Here is a 15349-nt window from a genome sequence, read left to right on the forward strand (position 1 = left end):
AAGTGGGCATCTGACTTGAAGCAGTTTGTGCAGTGAGTTGTGAACCTCACCTGTATCAGTGCGTGTATAGGTATGTCCTTGGCATGAAACAATGTACTCAGTGCTAGGGGTCTGGCATGAAGGCATGTGTGCAGTGTTCTAGAAGTCTAGACCACTTAGTAATAAAGCAGTGAGTCAGGGGCCAAGTGAACCATTGTTTTGGAAGCCTGGCAAAAAGCATTGCAGAGGCAGTGGGCCAGGAGTATAGCACAAAGCAGTGAGTTTGGGCCTGATGTGAACCACTGTCACTGAAGCATTCATGAGGCAGTGCTTGGTGATCCTGGTACAAAGCAGAGACTCATGGGTCTGTTGTGGTGCAGTGTCTTGTGAGCCTGGCACAAAGCAGTGTTTCAAAAGACCGCTCTAGAAAGGTCATTTTGGTCATCTTTTTAAAAAAATGTAAACTACTGGAAAGTTGCGTTGCTTGTCACGATTTGAGAGTTGGGGAGAATGTCTCCTTCGTGATTTTATTTTCTGGTTATATCCTAGCAGACATTTTAAATTGTAAATTGTTTTATGTTCTGTGGCATCCTCTTTTACTGCACTCAGAGAGTGTTAGACTCCCCGCCACTGCTGTGCACTTTGCAGAAGCCACTGCCGGTTAGCGGCCATTTTGGACGTGACTTGCGCTCGTCGCGGTCAGGGGTCCAGTCATTGTACGCTGCACACCTGCATTGGGCAAACTCTACTTAACTGGGCTCAGTCCGAATGTGCGGCGCTCTAGAAGGGTCATTTTGCTCATCTTTTTAAAAAAATGTAAACTACTGGAAAGTTGCGTTGCTTGTCACGATTTGAGAGTTGGGGAGAATGTCTCCTTCGTGATTTTATTTTCTGGTTATATCCTAGCAGACATTTTAAATTGTAAATTGTTTTATGTTCTGTGGCATCCTCTTTTACTGCACTCAGAGAGTGTTAGACTCCCCGCCACTGCTGTGCACTTTGCAGAAGCCACTGCCGGTTAGCGGCCATTTTGGACGTGACTTGCGCTCGTCGCGGTCAGGGGTCCAGTCATTGTACGCTGCACACCTGCATTGGGCAAACTCTACTTAACTGGGCTCAGTCCGAATGTGCGGCGCTCTAGAAGGGTCATTTTGCTCATCTTTTTAAAAAAATGTAAACTACTGGAAAGTTGCGTTGCTTGTCACGATTTAGGAATTAGGGGGGGGAATGTCTCCTTCGTGATTTTATTTTCTGGTTAGATTCTAGCAGACATTTTAAATTATAAATTGTTTTATGTTCTGTGGCATCCTCTTTTACTGCAGTCGAAGTGTGTTAGACTTCACGTCACTGCTGTGCACTTTGCAGAAGCCACTGCTGGTTAGCGGCCATTTTGGACGTGACTCGCGCTCATCGCAGTCAGCGGTCCAGTCATTGTACGCTGCACACCGGCATTAGCCAAACTCTATGTAAATGGGCTCTGGTCGAACGCGGAGCGGGTGCGCCGAAGGAGCGCCTATTGGAAGCCCGCCTGCGCCCGTCAGAGCTAAGTCAGTGCTCAGGGCGAGTCAATCTGCTGGATCCGACTCAGCGAATAGAAATAACATCCAGTATTCGAGTATGTCTCTAAAATCTTTTAGAACTCCATTATGTCTGTCATACAGAGACAACCTGGTAGGTTTTACAAGTGTTATGGCCTGTGTGGACTGTGGGTACTCTTTTACACCGAAGCTTCCTTCAGATAGCATGTCTGCTGACTCACCTACGCATGGGAGTATCGGTGCCTGTCTCATTAGTGCTAGATCCTTGAGGAAGCATTATGTAGATGTCGCAGACTTGGTCTCTGATAATCTTTTAGATCTATTGTTTATCACTGAGACCTGGCTTGATGCGTTTTCTAACACTATTGTGGCCTTGGCCACTCCTGCTGGCTATAAAATCCATCGGGTGGATCGCCCAGTCGGCAGAGGTGGGGGCATGGCCATTTTATATAGGGAATGCTGGTCCCTGCATAGTGAAACATCGAACATTTGGGGTGAATGTGAGGTCCTGGATTTCAGTTTACAACTTTCTGCCCATTTCACTCGGGGTGGTGGGTCTCTGATATATCAACCACCAGGACCAGCTAGTGTTTTTCTGGAAACTTGTGGGCACACTCTGGCAGATAGAGCACTGTTCTTCTCGAACTATGTGCTCCTTGGGGATAGTAATATCCATCTTGATCTTATAGAGGCGGCTGACTCAGTGGCTTTTATGGACTCTCTCCATTTAGCCGATCTCTCTCAATGGGTCAGATATCCTACCCATCAAGGTGGGCATACTTTGGACACCATCTGCGCCAACTTTCCTATATCGGTTGCGAGGCCGCTTCCTGTCGCTTGGTTGGACCACTTTCCCATATTTTTTTTCATGGGATATTGAACGTCCACCACGACAGGTTAGTTTCCACCGGCCTCCCACCTCTAGGAAATTGGACGCTGGACAGCTTAGCAGCTGCCTGGCAGCCTTCCCTCTCAGAGGACCTGGAGGAAATGTGTCCAGGTTTGCAGATTGGATCAACGATTTGGTTGGCGCCCTTTCTGCTCAGGCCAGTTTAAGCTGAGGAGAGAGTCTCCCCCCAAGCCTTGGTTTACTCCTGAGCTGAAGACTTTGAAACATGCCTGTAAGGTATTGCAAAGAGCATGGCGCTCCGGCGGCTACTGCTCCATTGCCAAGCTTGCTCTTGGAGCCAAACAGAAACTCTATTAGGCGGCTATTGGAATGGCTAAAGGCCTGCATTTCTCCGCTCTCATTGATAGGGCTAATGATAATTCTAAAGAAATATTTGCTATTGTGCAGAGTTTCTTGGTTCCCAGCGCCCAGGTTTCTGTGGTACCTACCTCGGATACCTTGTGCAACACCCTGGTGAAAATTTTTAGGGATAAAATAAACAGCATACAGGACACTTTTTCGACCATATCTAGGAAGTCTATTACCACCTCGCTGGGGAAACAAGTGACAGAAACTGTCTCCATCTTCTCTGCATTTAGTCCTGTAGATCCGCCAAGTACTCTCAGAATCCTTAAGACACTTAAATCTGGATCACCGAATGACCCGTGTGCGGCTAGGCTTCTGCCCGAAGTGGCAGACACTATTAATTCTGAAGTAAATTTAATTATCAACAAGTCGCTCCGCGAGGCATGTGTCCCATTGTCGTGGAAGCAGGCATCGATTCTCCCCCTCCTTAAGAAGCCATCACTTGACCCTCTGCTTCCTGAGAACTATTGTCCCATCTCGCTCTTGCCAAGTCTGGCTAAAGTTTGCGAGAAGGTGGTTACGTCTCAGCTCTCCAACTATGTAGCAGTGTCTGGCTTGCTTCATCCAGTACAATCTGGATTCCGCGCCTCATACAGTACGGAGTCGGCACTGTTGGAGGTGACAGAAACGATCCGGGAGTGTCTGGATGCCGGCGGGAGAGCAGCCTTGGTTATGCTTGATCTCTCGGCGGCATTCAACATGGTGCCCCATTCTCTGCTCTTTGATCGCCTAGTCGAAACCGCTATTTCTGGTTCGGCGCTGCTATGGATCAGGTCCTTCTTGGAGGATAGGTCACAGCAAGTTTGACTCCCTCCTTGTGCCTCGGCACCTATGCAGCTGACAACTGGTGTACCGCAGGGGTCATCACTTAGCCCTCTTCTTTTTAACATCTATGCGACTCCGCTGGTTTATCTCGCATAGTCATTAGGGGTTAAAGTGATGGCCTAGGGGAGGACACGCAGCTTTTGTTTTCCTGGAGGAAGGACGACGACTCTGTTGTGGTGGCGCAGCACTGTTTGTCCTCTGTGTTTCACTGGCTGGCGAATGCACAGTTGAAGTGTAATGAAGGAAAATCGGAAGTGCTCCTGTATCGTTCGTTTCCAGTGGACTTCAGAGAAAGGCTGTGGCCTTCTGATTTCCCCCGACCCACTGTGGGTAAGAGCACTGCAAAAAATCTTGGTGTCTGGTTTGACGAAAATGTTTACTTTTCAACACAAGTGAAGAAACTGCTTTGGCACTTTGAAAATCTTGTGGAAGTTTCTCCCTCTTTTACCTGCTAGCGCCAAGGACACTGTGGTCTGGGCTCTGATCTTGTCCCGATTGGACTATGCCAATGCCCTTTTGGTTGGCAGTCCAGGCTATCTTGCTAGGAAATTGTAAGTAGTGCAAAATTCGGCAGTCAGACTGCTATTGGGACTATCATCTAGACATCGTGTTCGCATCCACCTACGTAACTTGCATTGGCTCCCAGTTGAATCTCTGCTAAAATTCAAAATGTTATCCATCGCACCGAGCCCTTTATAGTTTAGGCCCTATTTATCTTCAGAAGAGATTTGCATTTTATAAACCGAGTAGACAGCTTTGCTCGTCCGACCAGTTATTGATACAGACCCCCAGGTTCAATCGCCAAAGGCTTGGAATGAGTTCCTTTGTTCTAAAAGCCGGCTTGGCCTGGAACATACTACCTCTGGAACTATTGGGCATTCAGGACCCACTCCTTTTTAGGAAAAAATTAAAAACTTTGCCTTTTTAGCTTCTGATCTGTGTGTAATTTACTTCTGGAGCAAGCGCCGGGATACTTCGAGTAGCTGTGCGCTGTATAAATCAAATATAACATAACATTGAGCACTTGGCAATGGGTTGATATGAAGTGGTGAGTCAGGACCGCTCTTGAGGAAGAGCATTGGATGCCTAATGTAATGCATCACAGGAGCCTGACATGAAGCAGTGATTCAGGGCGGTCAGGAAGAAGGAACTCTTGAGAGTGACATGATACATCTCAGGAGCCTGAAATGAAGCGCTGGCCGAAGCTCCTGGCATTAAGGAGTTAGGGGCCTGACATGAAGCATTCCAGAACCTACCATTATCAGTCAATGTCGCAGAAGATAGTCATGAAGCCCCTGTTGCACCGGACATGAAGCATCTCAAGAGTTTAGCATGCAGCAAGGTTGCAGAAGCGTGGCATGCAATAAAGCATCTGTGGAGTCTAACATGAAGCATATCAGGAGCTTCTCATGAATCACCTCAGGAGCCGACATTAAGCAGTTTCTCAAGAAGTCTGCCGAGAAGCAGAGCGTCAAGGAGCCTGACATGGAGAATATCTGGAACCTGACCTGGAGCTATGCAGGAGACTGATATGAAGCATCTGAAGGGCTTGACATGAAGCAGTGTCGGGGAAGCCTGACATAAGGCAGTGTCTCTGGAGAGAGATATCATCAGGAGCCTGACAGGAAACAGTGAGCGGCGGAGAGTGAAGCATCTCAGGAGCTCGTCATCAAGCAGTACCTCTGAAGCTGGACATAAAACAGACTGTCAGAGGCCTGGAGTGAGGTATCTCAGGAGCCTGACATGAAGTTGTCAGTCTGAGTCCTAGCGTGCAAGAGCCTGGCATGAAGCAGTTAGTCTGATTAGTCTGAGGTCTGATGTGAAGCATCAAAAGAGCCTGGCAGGACGCACTGTCTCAGAGGAGCCTGAGTCAGTCTGAGGCCTGGCCTGAAGCATCCCAGGGGCCTGGCATAAAGCAGAGTCTCAGGAGCCCGGCATGAAACAGTCAGTCTGAGGCCTGACATGAAGTTGTTTCTGAAGAGCTAGACAAGAAGCAGCCAGTGCATGGCTGGACATGACATCTGGAGCTTGACATGAAGTAGTTAGTCTGAGATCTGATGTGAGGCATCTCAACCGCCTGGCAGGAAGCAATGTCCAAGACGCTGACGTGAAGCAATCAGTCTAAAGCCTGACATCAAGCACCTCAGGATGTGAAGCATCTCAAGTGCCTGGAAGGAAGCAGTGTCTGAGAAGATGACGTGAATCAGGCTGTGTGAGACCTGGTGTGAAGCATCCCAGGAGACTGGCAAGAAGCAGTGTCACAGAGGAGCCAGAGTCAGTCTGAGGCAGTACCTGAGGAGCTAGACATGATGCAGTAAACCAGAGCCCTGACATGAAGCTGTATCTGAGGCCTGACAAGAAGAAGTGTCCGGAGAATGTTAAACCTGGCATCCTAGGCGTGATTTCCCCTGACCTCCTGTGTTTGACTGTTTTGCTGACTTTGTTTTGGATGGCTTTAGGAATCTGGGCACTTTACTACTGCTAATCGGTGCTAATGTGCATGTGCTCTTTACTTAAAACATGGTAACATTGGTTTATCCAAAACTGGCATATCAGATTTACGTATATGTCACTAGTAAAGTGCAATACATATGCTCAGGGCCTGTAAATCAAATGCTACTAGTGGCCTGCAGCACTGATTGTGCCATTCACTGAAGAATCCCTTTAAATCTGTCTCAGGACTGCAACTGCAGAGCCTGTGTGTGCAGTTATAAACTGCCATTTCAAGTAGGTTAACTTGCCATGCCCAAACATTCCTTTCTATTACATATAGGTCACCCCTGGGCAGCTCATGGGCAGGGTGCAGTGTATTTAAAAAGTAGGACATGTAATCTTAAGTTTTAAATGTCCTAGTAGTGAAAAACTCTTAAATGTGTTTTTCACAAGAGCAAGACCTATTTCGCCCATAGGATACCATTGGGATTGCCTTATTACAGTTTATGAGTGTAATTTCCAATTAGGAAAAGACAGGTCCCCCAAATTTGGTGTCTCTGGAGTCACAATTTTAAACACAACTTATGGTGAAGTTGGTTTTTAAATTCAATTCAGGAAATGACACTTTTAGAAAGTTGGTATTTTCTTACGGTAGCCATTTGGGGACTTCTGCAGGACTCTGGAATACAAGTATGGGGTGACTGACAACTGGCATCCCGCATTTCCTTTAGATGGCCACACACAAAGGAAGGGTAGTATAGTGTAGTTCTTATATTCCTATATTCCCAATAGGCTCTGCGCATTGGAATAATATATCCAATAGATGTGACGTAGGACTTATGTCTACTAGGACTCTATCGAATATATTAAACTTAATTGTGAGTGCCAGCTAGCTCAGAGGTCACTAGAAACTTTCTCGAGTTCACAAGAAGGGATAAGTTTCTGACAACCACATAAACATGACAACTTTGTTTCCCCAAGATAAAACTGATCTTCAGAGTCATGGAAACAATAGATAGATATTTTACTTAGTCATTCGTGCATGCTTTGTTTCACCAGAGGTGCAGAGAAATAGAGAGGCGGGCGTTTTCAATAAAAGAGTATTTACTGAACAGTCTTCTTTCTCAAGCAGAAGAAATGAACTGCTACAATTGCAATAATGGTTGCAAAGTATAAAGAAGAGTATTATAAAATAATACTGTAAAAGCATTGTATGGTTCCTAGACCATAGATAAATACATACATAAATAACAAAGGCTAAAAAGTACTCCACTGGTGCTTCTAAAATACGCCTACCCCTATGTACCTAACCCAAGTCTAGTACGAGGGAAGAAGTGTGGTGTAGCATAAGTTTAGTATTCTTTTGCCAAGAATCTTATCCAAGATTTCTCTTAGGGTCTAATCAGCTCCGAAACATTGGTTTAGACTGAAGGAGGTCAGTCTCAGGACTCGATTTCCCAACAACCCGCAAGGGTAGCTTGGAATCACTGGAGCTGAATTTCTCGGCAAGAGAAAAGACAGCGTCTCTCTCAGTGCGTCTGCTGGAGGGTCGGCTTCTCGGCAAGAGAAAAGACAGCGTCTCTCTCAGTGCGTCTGCTGGAGGGTCGGCTTCCTTCGGCACTTGCTGTAGCGAGATACGTCGGGCAAGTAGATAGTCGAACTGCTCCAAACCACTGTGTGTTTGCTTAGGCAAGTGTGGGCATATTTATACCTTGAAGGTGCAGAGTTTGACGTAAAGGTGGACATAATAACGTCATCAAAGAGTCTCAGTTCTTTGAAAACTTCATGAGTTCTTGGACAAATCAATATTCAAGCAAGGGGAAGTCCCTAACTGCTGAAGCCAATTTTTCCAAGAAATCGTTGTGGATTTTCGGAACTAGTGGAAGTAGCCATGCCGTATTTGGACTGCATGAGCTATGTCTAAATATGGTTATGATTTATAAGGACATGGTGATTTATACCTATATAAGGGCATGAATCAGGAAAAGTACACTAGGGTCCTAAAATGCTATGCAACAGTGTGACTGAGTGGCCATCTGCATGCTGATGTGCCATCTTGAGAGGGTGGGAGGGAGGAGCTGACACTTATACCTTTGATTGATTGATGCTTTATTTCGATATGCACATATCATAAAAGCAGTACAAAAAGATAAAAACAGCATGTCGAAATAAGTAAGACTGTACAAGTGGAATGATAATTAAAACACGGTATGTCAGCATAAATTAGATAAAAAAGAATTAAATTGTTATGGACAGTCTTCTAAGTCTTATACCTGAAAGGGCTGTGTCCTGTCCCCACACAAAGGGTTGCTTACCCCCTGGTGTGAGTCTGGCACCAAAGGCAGGGTCTTGTGCACTTCAAAGGCATATCTTTGAAACCTCCTCACTTCAAAGGCCTAACTGGGTATAAATAGTGGACCTCTGACACCACCAAATCAGAACGCTTCTAGAACGGAGGACATTCTACCAGAAAGAAGGACTGCTGTGCTGCCAGGAGGGACTGACATTTTGCTGAACTGCTTTGCTATGTTGGTCTTCTGCCTCATGCCTGGGAGTGAGAAGGACTGGACCTGCACCTCTACATCTCAGAACCAAAGTATCTCCAAGAGCTTGTTGGCTTGCCTCCTGTTTCTAAAGTATCAGGGATATCAAAGACTTCACCCTGCAAACAGCACCTGGACTCTGTCTGCTGGGAGTCCTACTCTGCCAAGTGGTGAGAATCCAATCCCGGTCCCTAGGAAATTAGTTTTTAGTGCTGCAACCCAAAAAATCCAAGCATCGACAACGTGGATCTGATCGCAACAAGCACATTTCCTTCTACACCAACGCATCACCGCTGCTGTATGAACCGCAGACATTGCAGACGGCGCCAACGCATCATCCCCTGTTTCCAATACAACTCCAACTTTACATGGCTCGGGACCAATGCTTCGTTTTGTGCTGCATGCATCGCCTACAGTCTAACGGTTCGATTAAGACATATTGCCCCGATGTTCATCGCATCGTGACCCTCGAAGCTGTGTAACTTGAAACTGACACCTCTCCTTCCTTGAAAGGATTGACGACGACGCATCACCTTTGCTGCCTCCCGCATCGTCCTCAGTGTTGATGCAACCAAGGTACTGTTTCAGCAGGCCAAGGCTGGTCCCTGTATCTGACCTGCACTCCATCACAGTCGGCCTGAACTTCTGGATTTGTCCCAGTCAAGCACGACCACACAGCTCCGGTTGGCGCTATTTGTTTCTAAGCATTATAAAACAGTTTATTCTTTAAAAATTCATATTGTGACTTCTACTTATTGGAATTTGTCATTTTGGTCTTGTTTTCCTCATTAAAACATTGGTTATTTTTCTAAACTAGTGGGAAGTTTTTCCCTGTGTGTTGTGTGCACAAATACTTTCACATTGCCTCTTAAGTAAAGCCTGACTGTCAGTTGCGGTCGGTAGTAGGAGTTACTGTAGGGCGGTGATGTGGGCAGGGGGAGGGGCAGGGTGGGGGGTAGTAATGTATGGATTACGGAGTTTTACAGGTAAGTAAACATTTAAATAAATAAAACTAATTTCGTTGCTCACACTGCATCACCAAATGTGATGCAGTGCGCGCAACGAAATTCGTTTTATTTATTCCTCCTACTGCCGACCGCTACTGCTCTCGGTCACGCTATCAGAGGGTGATCACAGGTTAATTTAATTTAAAGTGTTACAGACTTAACCTGACTAGGATTGTGGGTCCTGCTTAAACAGGGTGCATACCTCTGTGAACCCGAAAACCAATTTCTATCAAGGAACTTGACATAACCAGGGTTGGAAAAATAAGCCTGGGCAGGGCCGGTCCTAGAACTTCTGGGGCCCTGGGCGAAAGGAAAGTTGTGAGGCCCCTCTAATTTGCATGTAAAATCCAGTTGCAGCCAAGGTCTCGCGGGGGGGGGGGGGGGGGGGGGGGGGGGGGGGGGAGTAGTTTAAAAATAAACTTACCTTCCCAGGTCTTGCGTCATCTCTGCTCCTGACCTGCTTTCCTTCTTTCCTGCCTCTAGCAGGAACAGGAAGCAGGCAGCCTCCCTTCCCTAAGCCAATCACAATACTGCACTGTCAGCCGACCAGCCTGGCGCCTATGGGGAGGCCATTTTCTCCATGTAGGGTGCACTGGTGCCTACATGGAGAAAGGCCAGCGTGTGCATGACTGGAGGGCAGACCAAACAGTCAGGGCCCTTAGCAGTGGGCAAGGCACTCCTCCCCTGTCCTAAAGCAGACCCGCCCGCCCCCAACCAAACACTTCTGCTTTCTCGCAGTGCGCGTAGCAGAAACATAAAATGGTAGTTTTTGTATTTTGTGTTTCTGCTTTTCGCACTGCGAGAAAGCAGTGGGGCAACGCTCCTCCGCCCTAGTGGAGGAGCTTTGAAAGTTACATCGCGGGACTATTGATCTTATTTGGCATCCCTGAAGAGACCTAACGTTGATATCAGTAACAACATCGGCAAAAAGATAAATATACAAATTAAATAAGTCCATATATTTTAAATCTGTAATAAATGGATTAAATTTGTCACATTGGATGGAAAAGCTAGGTGCAGGTCTCACAAAGATGTATATTATTTACTCCTCGTTAACCTATTGTTTCGAGATAACTCCATGATACAATTTCCAGTTCTGCCTCATAAAGGGGGGAGATACTGTGAGGTAATGAGGGGCGGGATCATTCAAAAAATAAAATGACACAAGAGAAAACCTCTCGCACCATGGATATAATTGCAAATTTCAAAAGGCCCCCTTATCTTTCCGTGCCATTATTGTGCTACCTTAGGATGACATTAATACTTCGTAATTTGTTTTAACATAAACCCTCTCATCAGTATCCCACAGGCACATGCTAAGAGACATAGGACAATCTTTTTTGTGTGTAGGCTCTTTACTCACCAGAATTATGTTAAGTTTAAAACACAACACATATAGTAACCATTACATTGCATGACACTACAATGCATGACACTACAACGCATGTCATTACAACGCATGTCATTACAATGCATACCATTACAACGCATACCATTACAACGCATAGTACCCTTACACTATCCAACACTTCCCCTACTGTTTCAGCCCCTGGAGTTAGAATAGTAATTTTTACCCCTACACTACCCAACACTTACCCTACTGTTGCACTACCTGGAGTTAGAATAGTAATTTTTACCCCTATACTATCCAATACTTACCATAAATGTAATGTAGTGGTATGTGTTCTAATGGTATGCGTTGTAAAGGTAGTATGCGATGTAATGGAATGCATTGTAAATGTAGTTTCTTAAAATGCGATGTCGTGTCATGCGATGTAATGGAATGCGTTGTAAAGGATGTTGTGATGTGAAAAATGTGTTTTAAAGGCATGCGTTGTAAAAGTATGCTTTGTAACTTCATACAACCCATGGTATAGGCCCAGATTCATCAAAGGAAAATCTGGTCGCAAAGGGGCAGATTCCCAGAATCTGCCCCTTTGCGACCGGTATGTTTGCATTTGGGATGCATCATCCCAAATGCAAAAATCGCAAATTGAGAATTCGCTAAATTGCGATTACTTGCATTTAAGGAATCTCAAATTGAGATTCCTTAAATGCAATGCATTAAATTAAAAAAAATAGCGATTTCGCTAATAGGGCACGCAAATTACGATGAAGTACAACTTCATGGTAATTTGCAAAAACTTTGAAAAATGCACTAAAGTGCATTTTTCAAAGTTTCATGTTGCGCACACACATGCCCTAGGGGCATGCGTGTGCGCAACATATGTGCACAGATTAATTTCAGGGGTGCAACAGGGTGTCCTTTGGACACCCCTGCACCCTTGAAATCGCATTCTCATTTTGCGATTCGCTAATTGCGATTCACAAATTGAGAATGTCTTCTCATTCATTCCTATGGGCTTAGGCCCATAGGAATGAATGAGGAGGTATTCCTTAATTGCGATTCGCAATTTGCAAGTTGCAATTAAGGAATTTTAAGAAATCGCTATTTTTTTAGTGATATCTTCATGCATTGCATTTTGCTATTCCTAAATAGCGAATCGTTATTTTTCGCTATTACGGAATAGCAAAATGGGTTCTTGATGCATTTGGGGGTATGTCACCTAAATGCAGTACAGTGGAAAATAAATAGGGTTTGCTCCAAGTAGGAGTGCACTGCAGTCTACTGATTTAACCAACTGTTTGATTCTGGGCAAATAATTTTGGCACTGTGCCCCGTCCACTGATTTGACAGCAGGGCAGCACTTTGAAACAGCTTTCATGTGAGAAATAGACATTAAAAGATGACTCCCCGGAGAGGTAGAGGTGGGAGAAGATGTGTTACGTCAGGGCTGCTGATTTTTGACGGTGTCTCATCCTGTGATTCTCGCAAGTCACTTAATCACACTGTGCCTAAAAAAAGGAATATGTCCATGTTTTGTAACTGGTGCTCACGTAAAGCACTCCAATACCTTTGGGTCAAGTTTGCGCTATATAAATAGAGCAGAAGAAAACGGGTTTCATTTACACATTGAAAGCTATTTGCATTTAAATTACGGAAGGTGCTCCTGATCCTTAATGGTGCATGCCCCCCTCGTGTGCTACAACGCCTTCTTTTCAGCCACTGACAAGCGTCTCTTTCGCAGCTCATCAGCATCTGAAAGAGTGAGAGTTGCTTGTCTTTATAAATGTTAAAACTGTCAGGCCCCAAAATGCGTGCTAATTGTCACTGGCGTGGGAAGTGGACAGCATCCTTAATCACAGGTCAAACCAAAATTCAGAAGGGCCTCGCGCGACACGTGGGGCTGCAAGGCCCAGGGGGAAAGGGGCCCCCTCCCTGGCGGTTAACAGCCATTGCCAAGGGCTGCAAGGCACAGGGGAGGGGGGCCTCTTCCGCTATTCCTACACAAGCCTGTGAAGCCCAGAGGAGAGGCAGCCCTTCCCTGGGACACGCAGTGCTCACCACAGGCGCGAAGCCTAAGATGTGGTGAGTTAACACTTTTGCGAGGCCCCCTGTTGATGGGCTGAGCTCGGGGCCCTGGGCAGCCGCCCATGCTGCCCATGCCTAGCGCCGGCCCTGAGCCTGGGAATCAAAACAAAAGTGGCCCCCATTTGCGAACCAGATTACATTTGCAAATCTGACCAGTTTTGAACTTGTATTGGCACGCCTAATGGGCATTTTGCAAGGTATGGGAGACTGCATGCATTTGAGTTGGCTACAGGCAATGGTTGCGGTAAATTAAGGGAATTCAAAAGTAAAAACCGGCCAACTTGGCGATAACACAGACCCACAAACCGTAAAAAAAAATTATGCTAATACACAACCACACTCTAATCTGTCAGACCAGCCCATGGGACACTGTCTGATTACCCTATAGATCAGTACGATCCTTGACATGACGCAGGCAGCCAGGGGGCCCTTGCACGAAGCATCTCCGGAGCCTGGCGTGTGCGCGCATCTAGGAGCCTGACGTGGATGCGCATTTCACCTGCTGCTCCTGTTGATGGCTTCAGATTATCCCGGTGACATCCCCATCGTTTCCAAACCCTGAATCCTGATATCTCTGAGCACGCGAGAGGTAATTCAATCACTCTCGGTGTGGATGAACAGAGGCTGAAATTAGCCCCTCGAGGGGGTGGTGTGAGGCAGGAGATGAGCTCGCACCAAATGGTTAGCCGGGGGCTTCATTAAAAATGTAGACAGAGCAACAAAAGGTGTGCGCCGGTGTCTGCTGTCAGCCTTCCTGCGGTTACACGCACACAAAAGCTCAGAACCGCCTCATAAATAATGGGACACGGAATACGGCGATGCAACTTTAATGCGCGCAGCAATAACGTTAAAAAAAAAGATATTTGCAATCTTCGAGTTTCACAACCGGGCCTGGCTCAGTCATTTGTCCTGATTGGGCCGAGTCCCCGTCAGATATGTTCAGAGCCGGCTGTTACAAAGAATGGCCGTTTGATCCGCAGGGCTGTGCGCAGGTTGCGCAGATTTACGGAGTTTGTGGCGAGGGCGGCGCACGTTTACCATGCACTTCATCGTTCTGTAGTGCCTCGTAAGCATCCGTCCTAAGAGCGCAGAAGCCTGTCCTTCCTTCTCTGAGTGCAACAGCGCCGCACATAAAACAAGGTCTGCATTGACTGAGGGTGTGGTGTCCGTTCTTGCGGAGCTGTGCAGTTGTGAATTGTGCACCTGCGCCTTTTTCATGGGAGGAAAATAGCTGCAGTGCTCTGTGTTATACAAGCGCCCGCGCAAAACATTACCAAATAACTCACCAGAGTTATGGCCATGTAAGAATTATGCAAAAAATACTTGTGGAAATGACGTTTTTTTTGTATACTCCATAAGGTCGGTATAACCTTAGCAATGGAAAATAAAGTACGAAAAGTCTTTTGTGGGCATTTTTTTCTCCGGATGTCATTCCCATTCATCGAACTGTTTTCTGTATGCAAATTCCTATAGGGACCCCAGGGGTCATGAACATGTGAGCGGGCGCACAACTGTGCGCATGGTTTTAAAAGTATCGCATTGTGTAAAACACATACTACTCCTACCTGAATCACAATGTAGCACAGCTCAGAAAAGGGAGGCACTGCTTCCTGTTTCCCTGCTATGCTAACAGCAATGCATTGTTAACTCGGATAATTTCTGGGCTACGTGTATGCGCATTAGACACTGCACAGTCTGAAAAATGGGCGAAAAGTGGCACTATTTTCGCAATATTTTACAATTACCACACACTCAAAAGTAAGTCATCTGGGTTTGTGTAGCAGGGGAATGTATCATTCAGGGCTGGTGGTAAGAATGCAGCACACTGGACAATCTAGGTGTAACAATGATCTATGAAAAAAAAAGGATTGGAGGTAAATGAGGGACCAGCCATCGCCTCGATTTCCACTTCCAGAGGTGGCATAGAAATGGCTCTGAGGGTCCTAGTGCGAGGAAGTAAATGTGCCCCCGTTTCTTTATAAGGAGGGCCACTGGAGTTATGTGGCAGGGGGGCTCCAAATTATGCAGCAGGTTTGACTAAATCATGTGGCAAAGCAAATTGTGCGGCATAATGCAGCATATTTTTTGATACCACTATTGTCTCGTTTTTACACATGGTAATACTGTCTGGGCGAAGTTTAACAACAAAATACAGAAAAAAAGCAACTGAGTTATGCCCAGTTAACTTTAGCAAAAGGCCGTCCATTCGCACCAACCGACATCGCCATGTTTTTAGTAATTTTGTTATCGTTTGAGATAAAAACAAGAATAATTTTTTTTTTATCTACAGATTATGCAACAGATGGTTGATTATGTGGCGAATACATAATAATGCT

Source organism: Lissotriton helveticus, chromosome 1_1 (genome assembly GCF_964261635.1).
Source record: "Lissotriton helveticus chromosome 1_1, aLisHel1.1, whole genome shotgun sequence".
Lineage (NCBI taxonomy): Eukaryota > Metazoa > Chordata > Amphibia > Caudata > Salamandridae > Lissotriton > Lissotriton helveticus.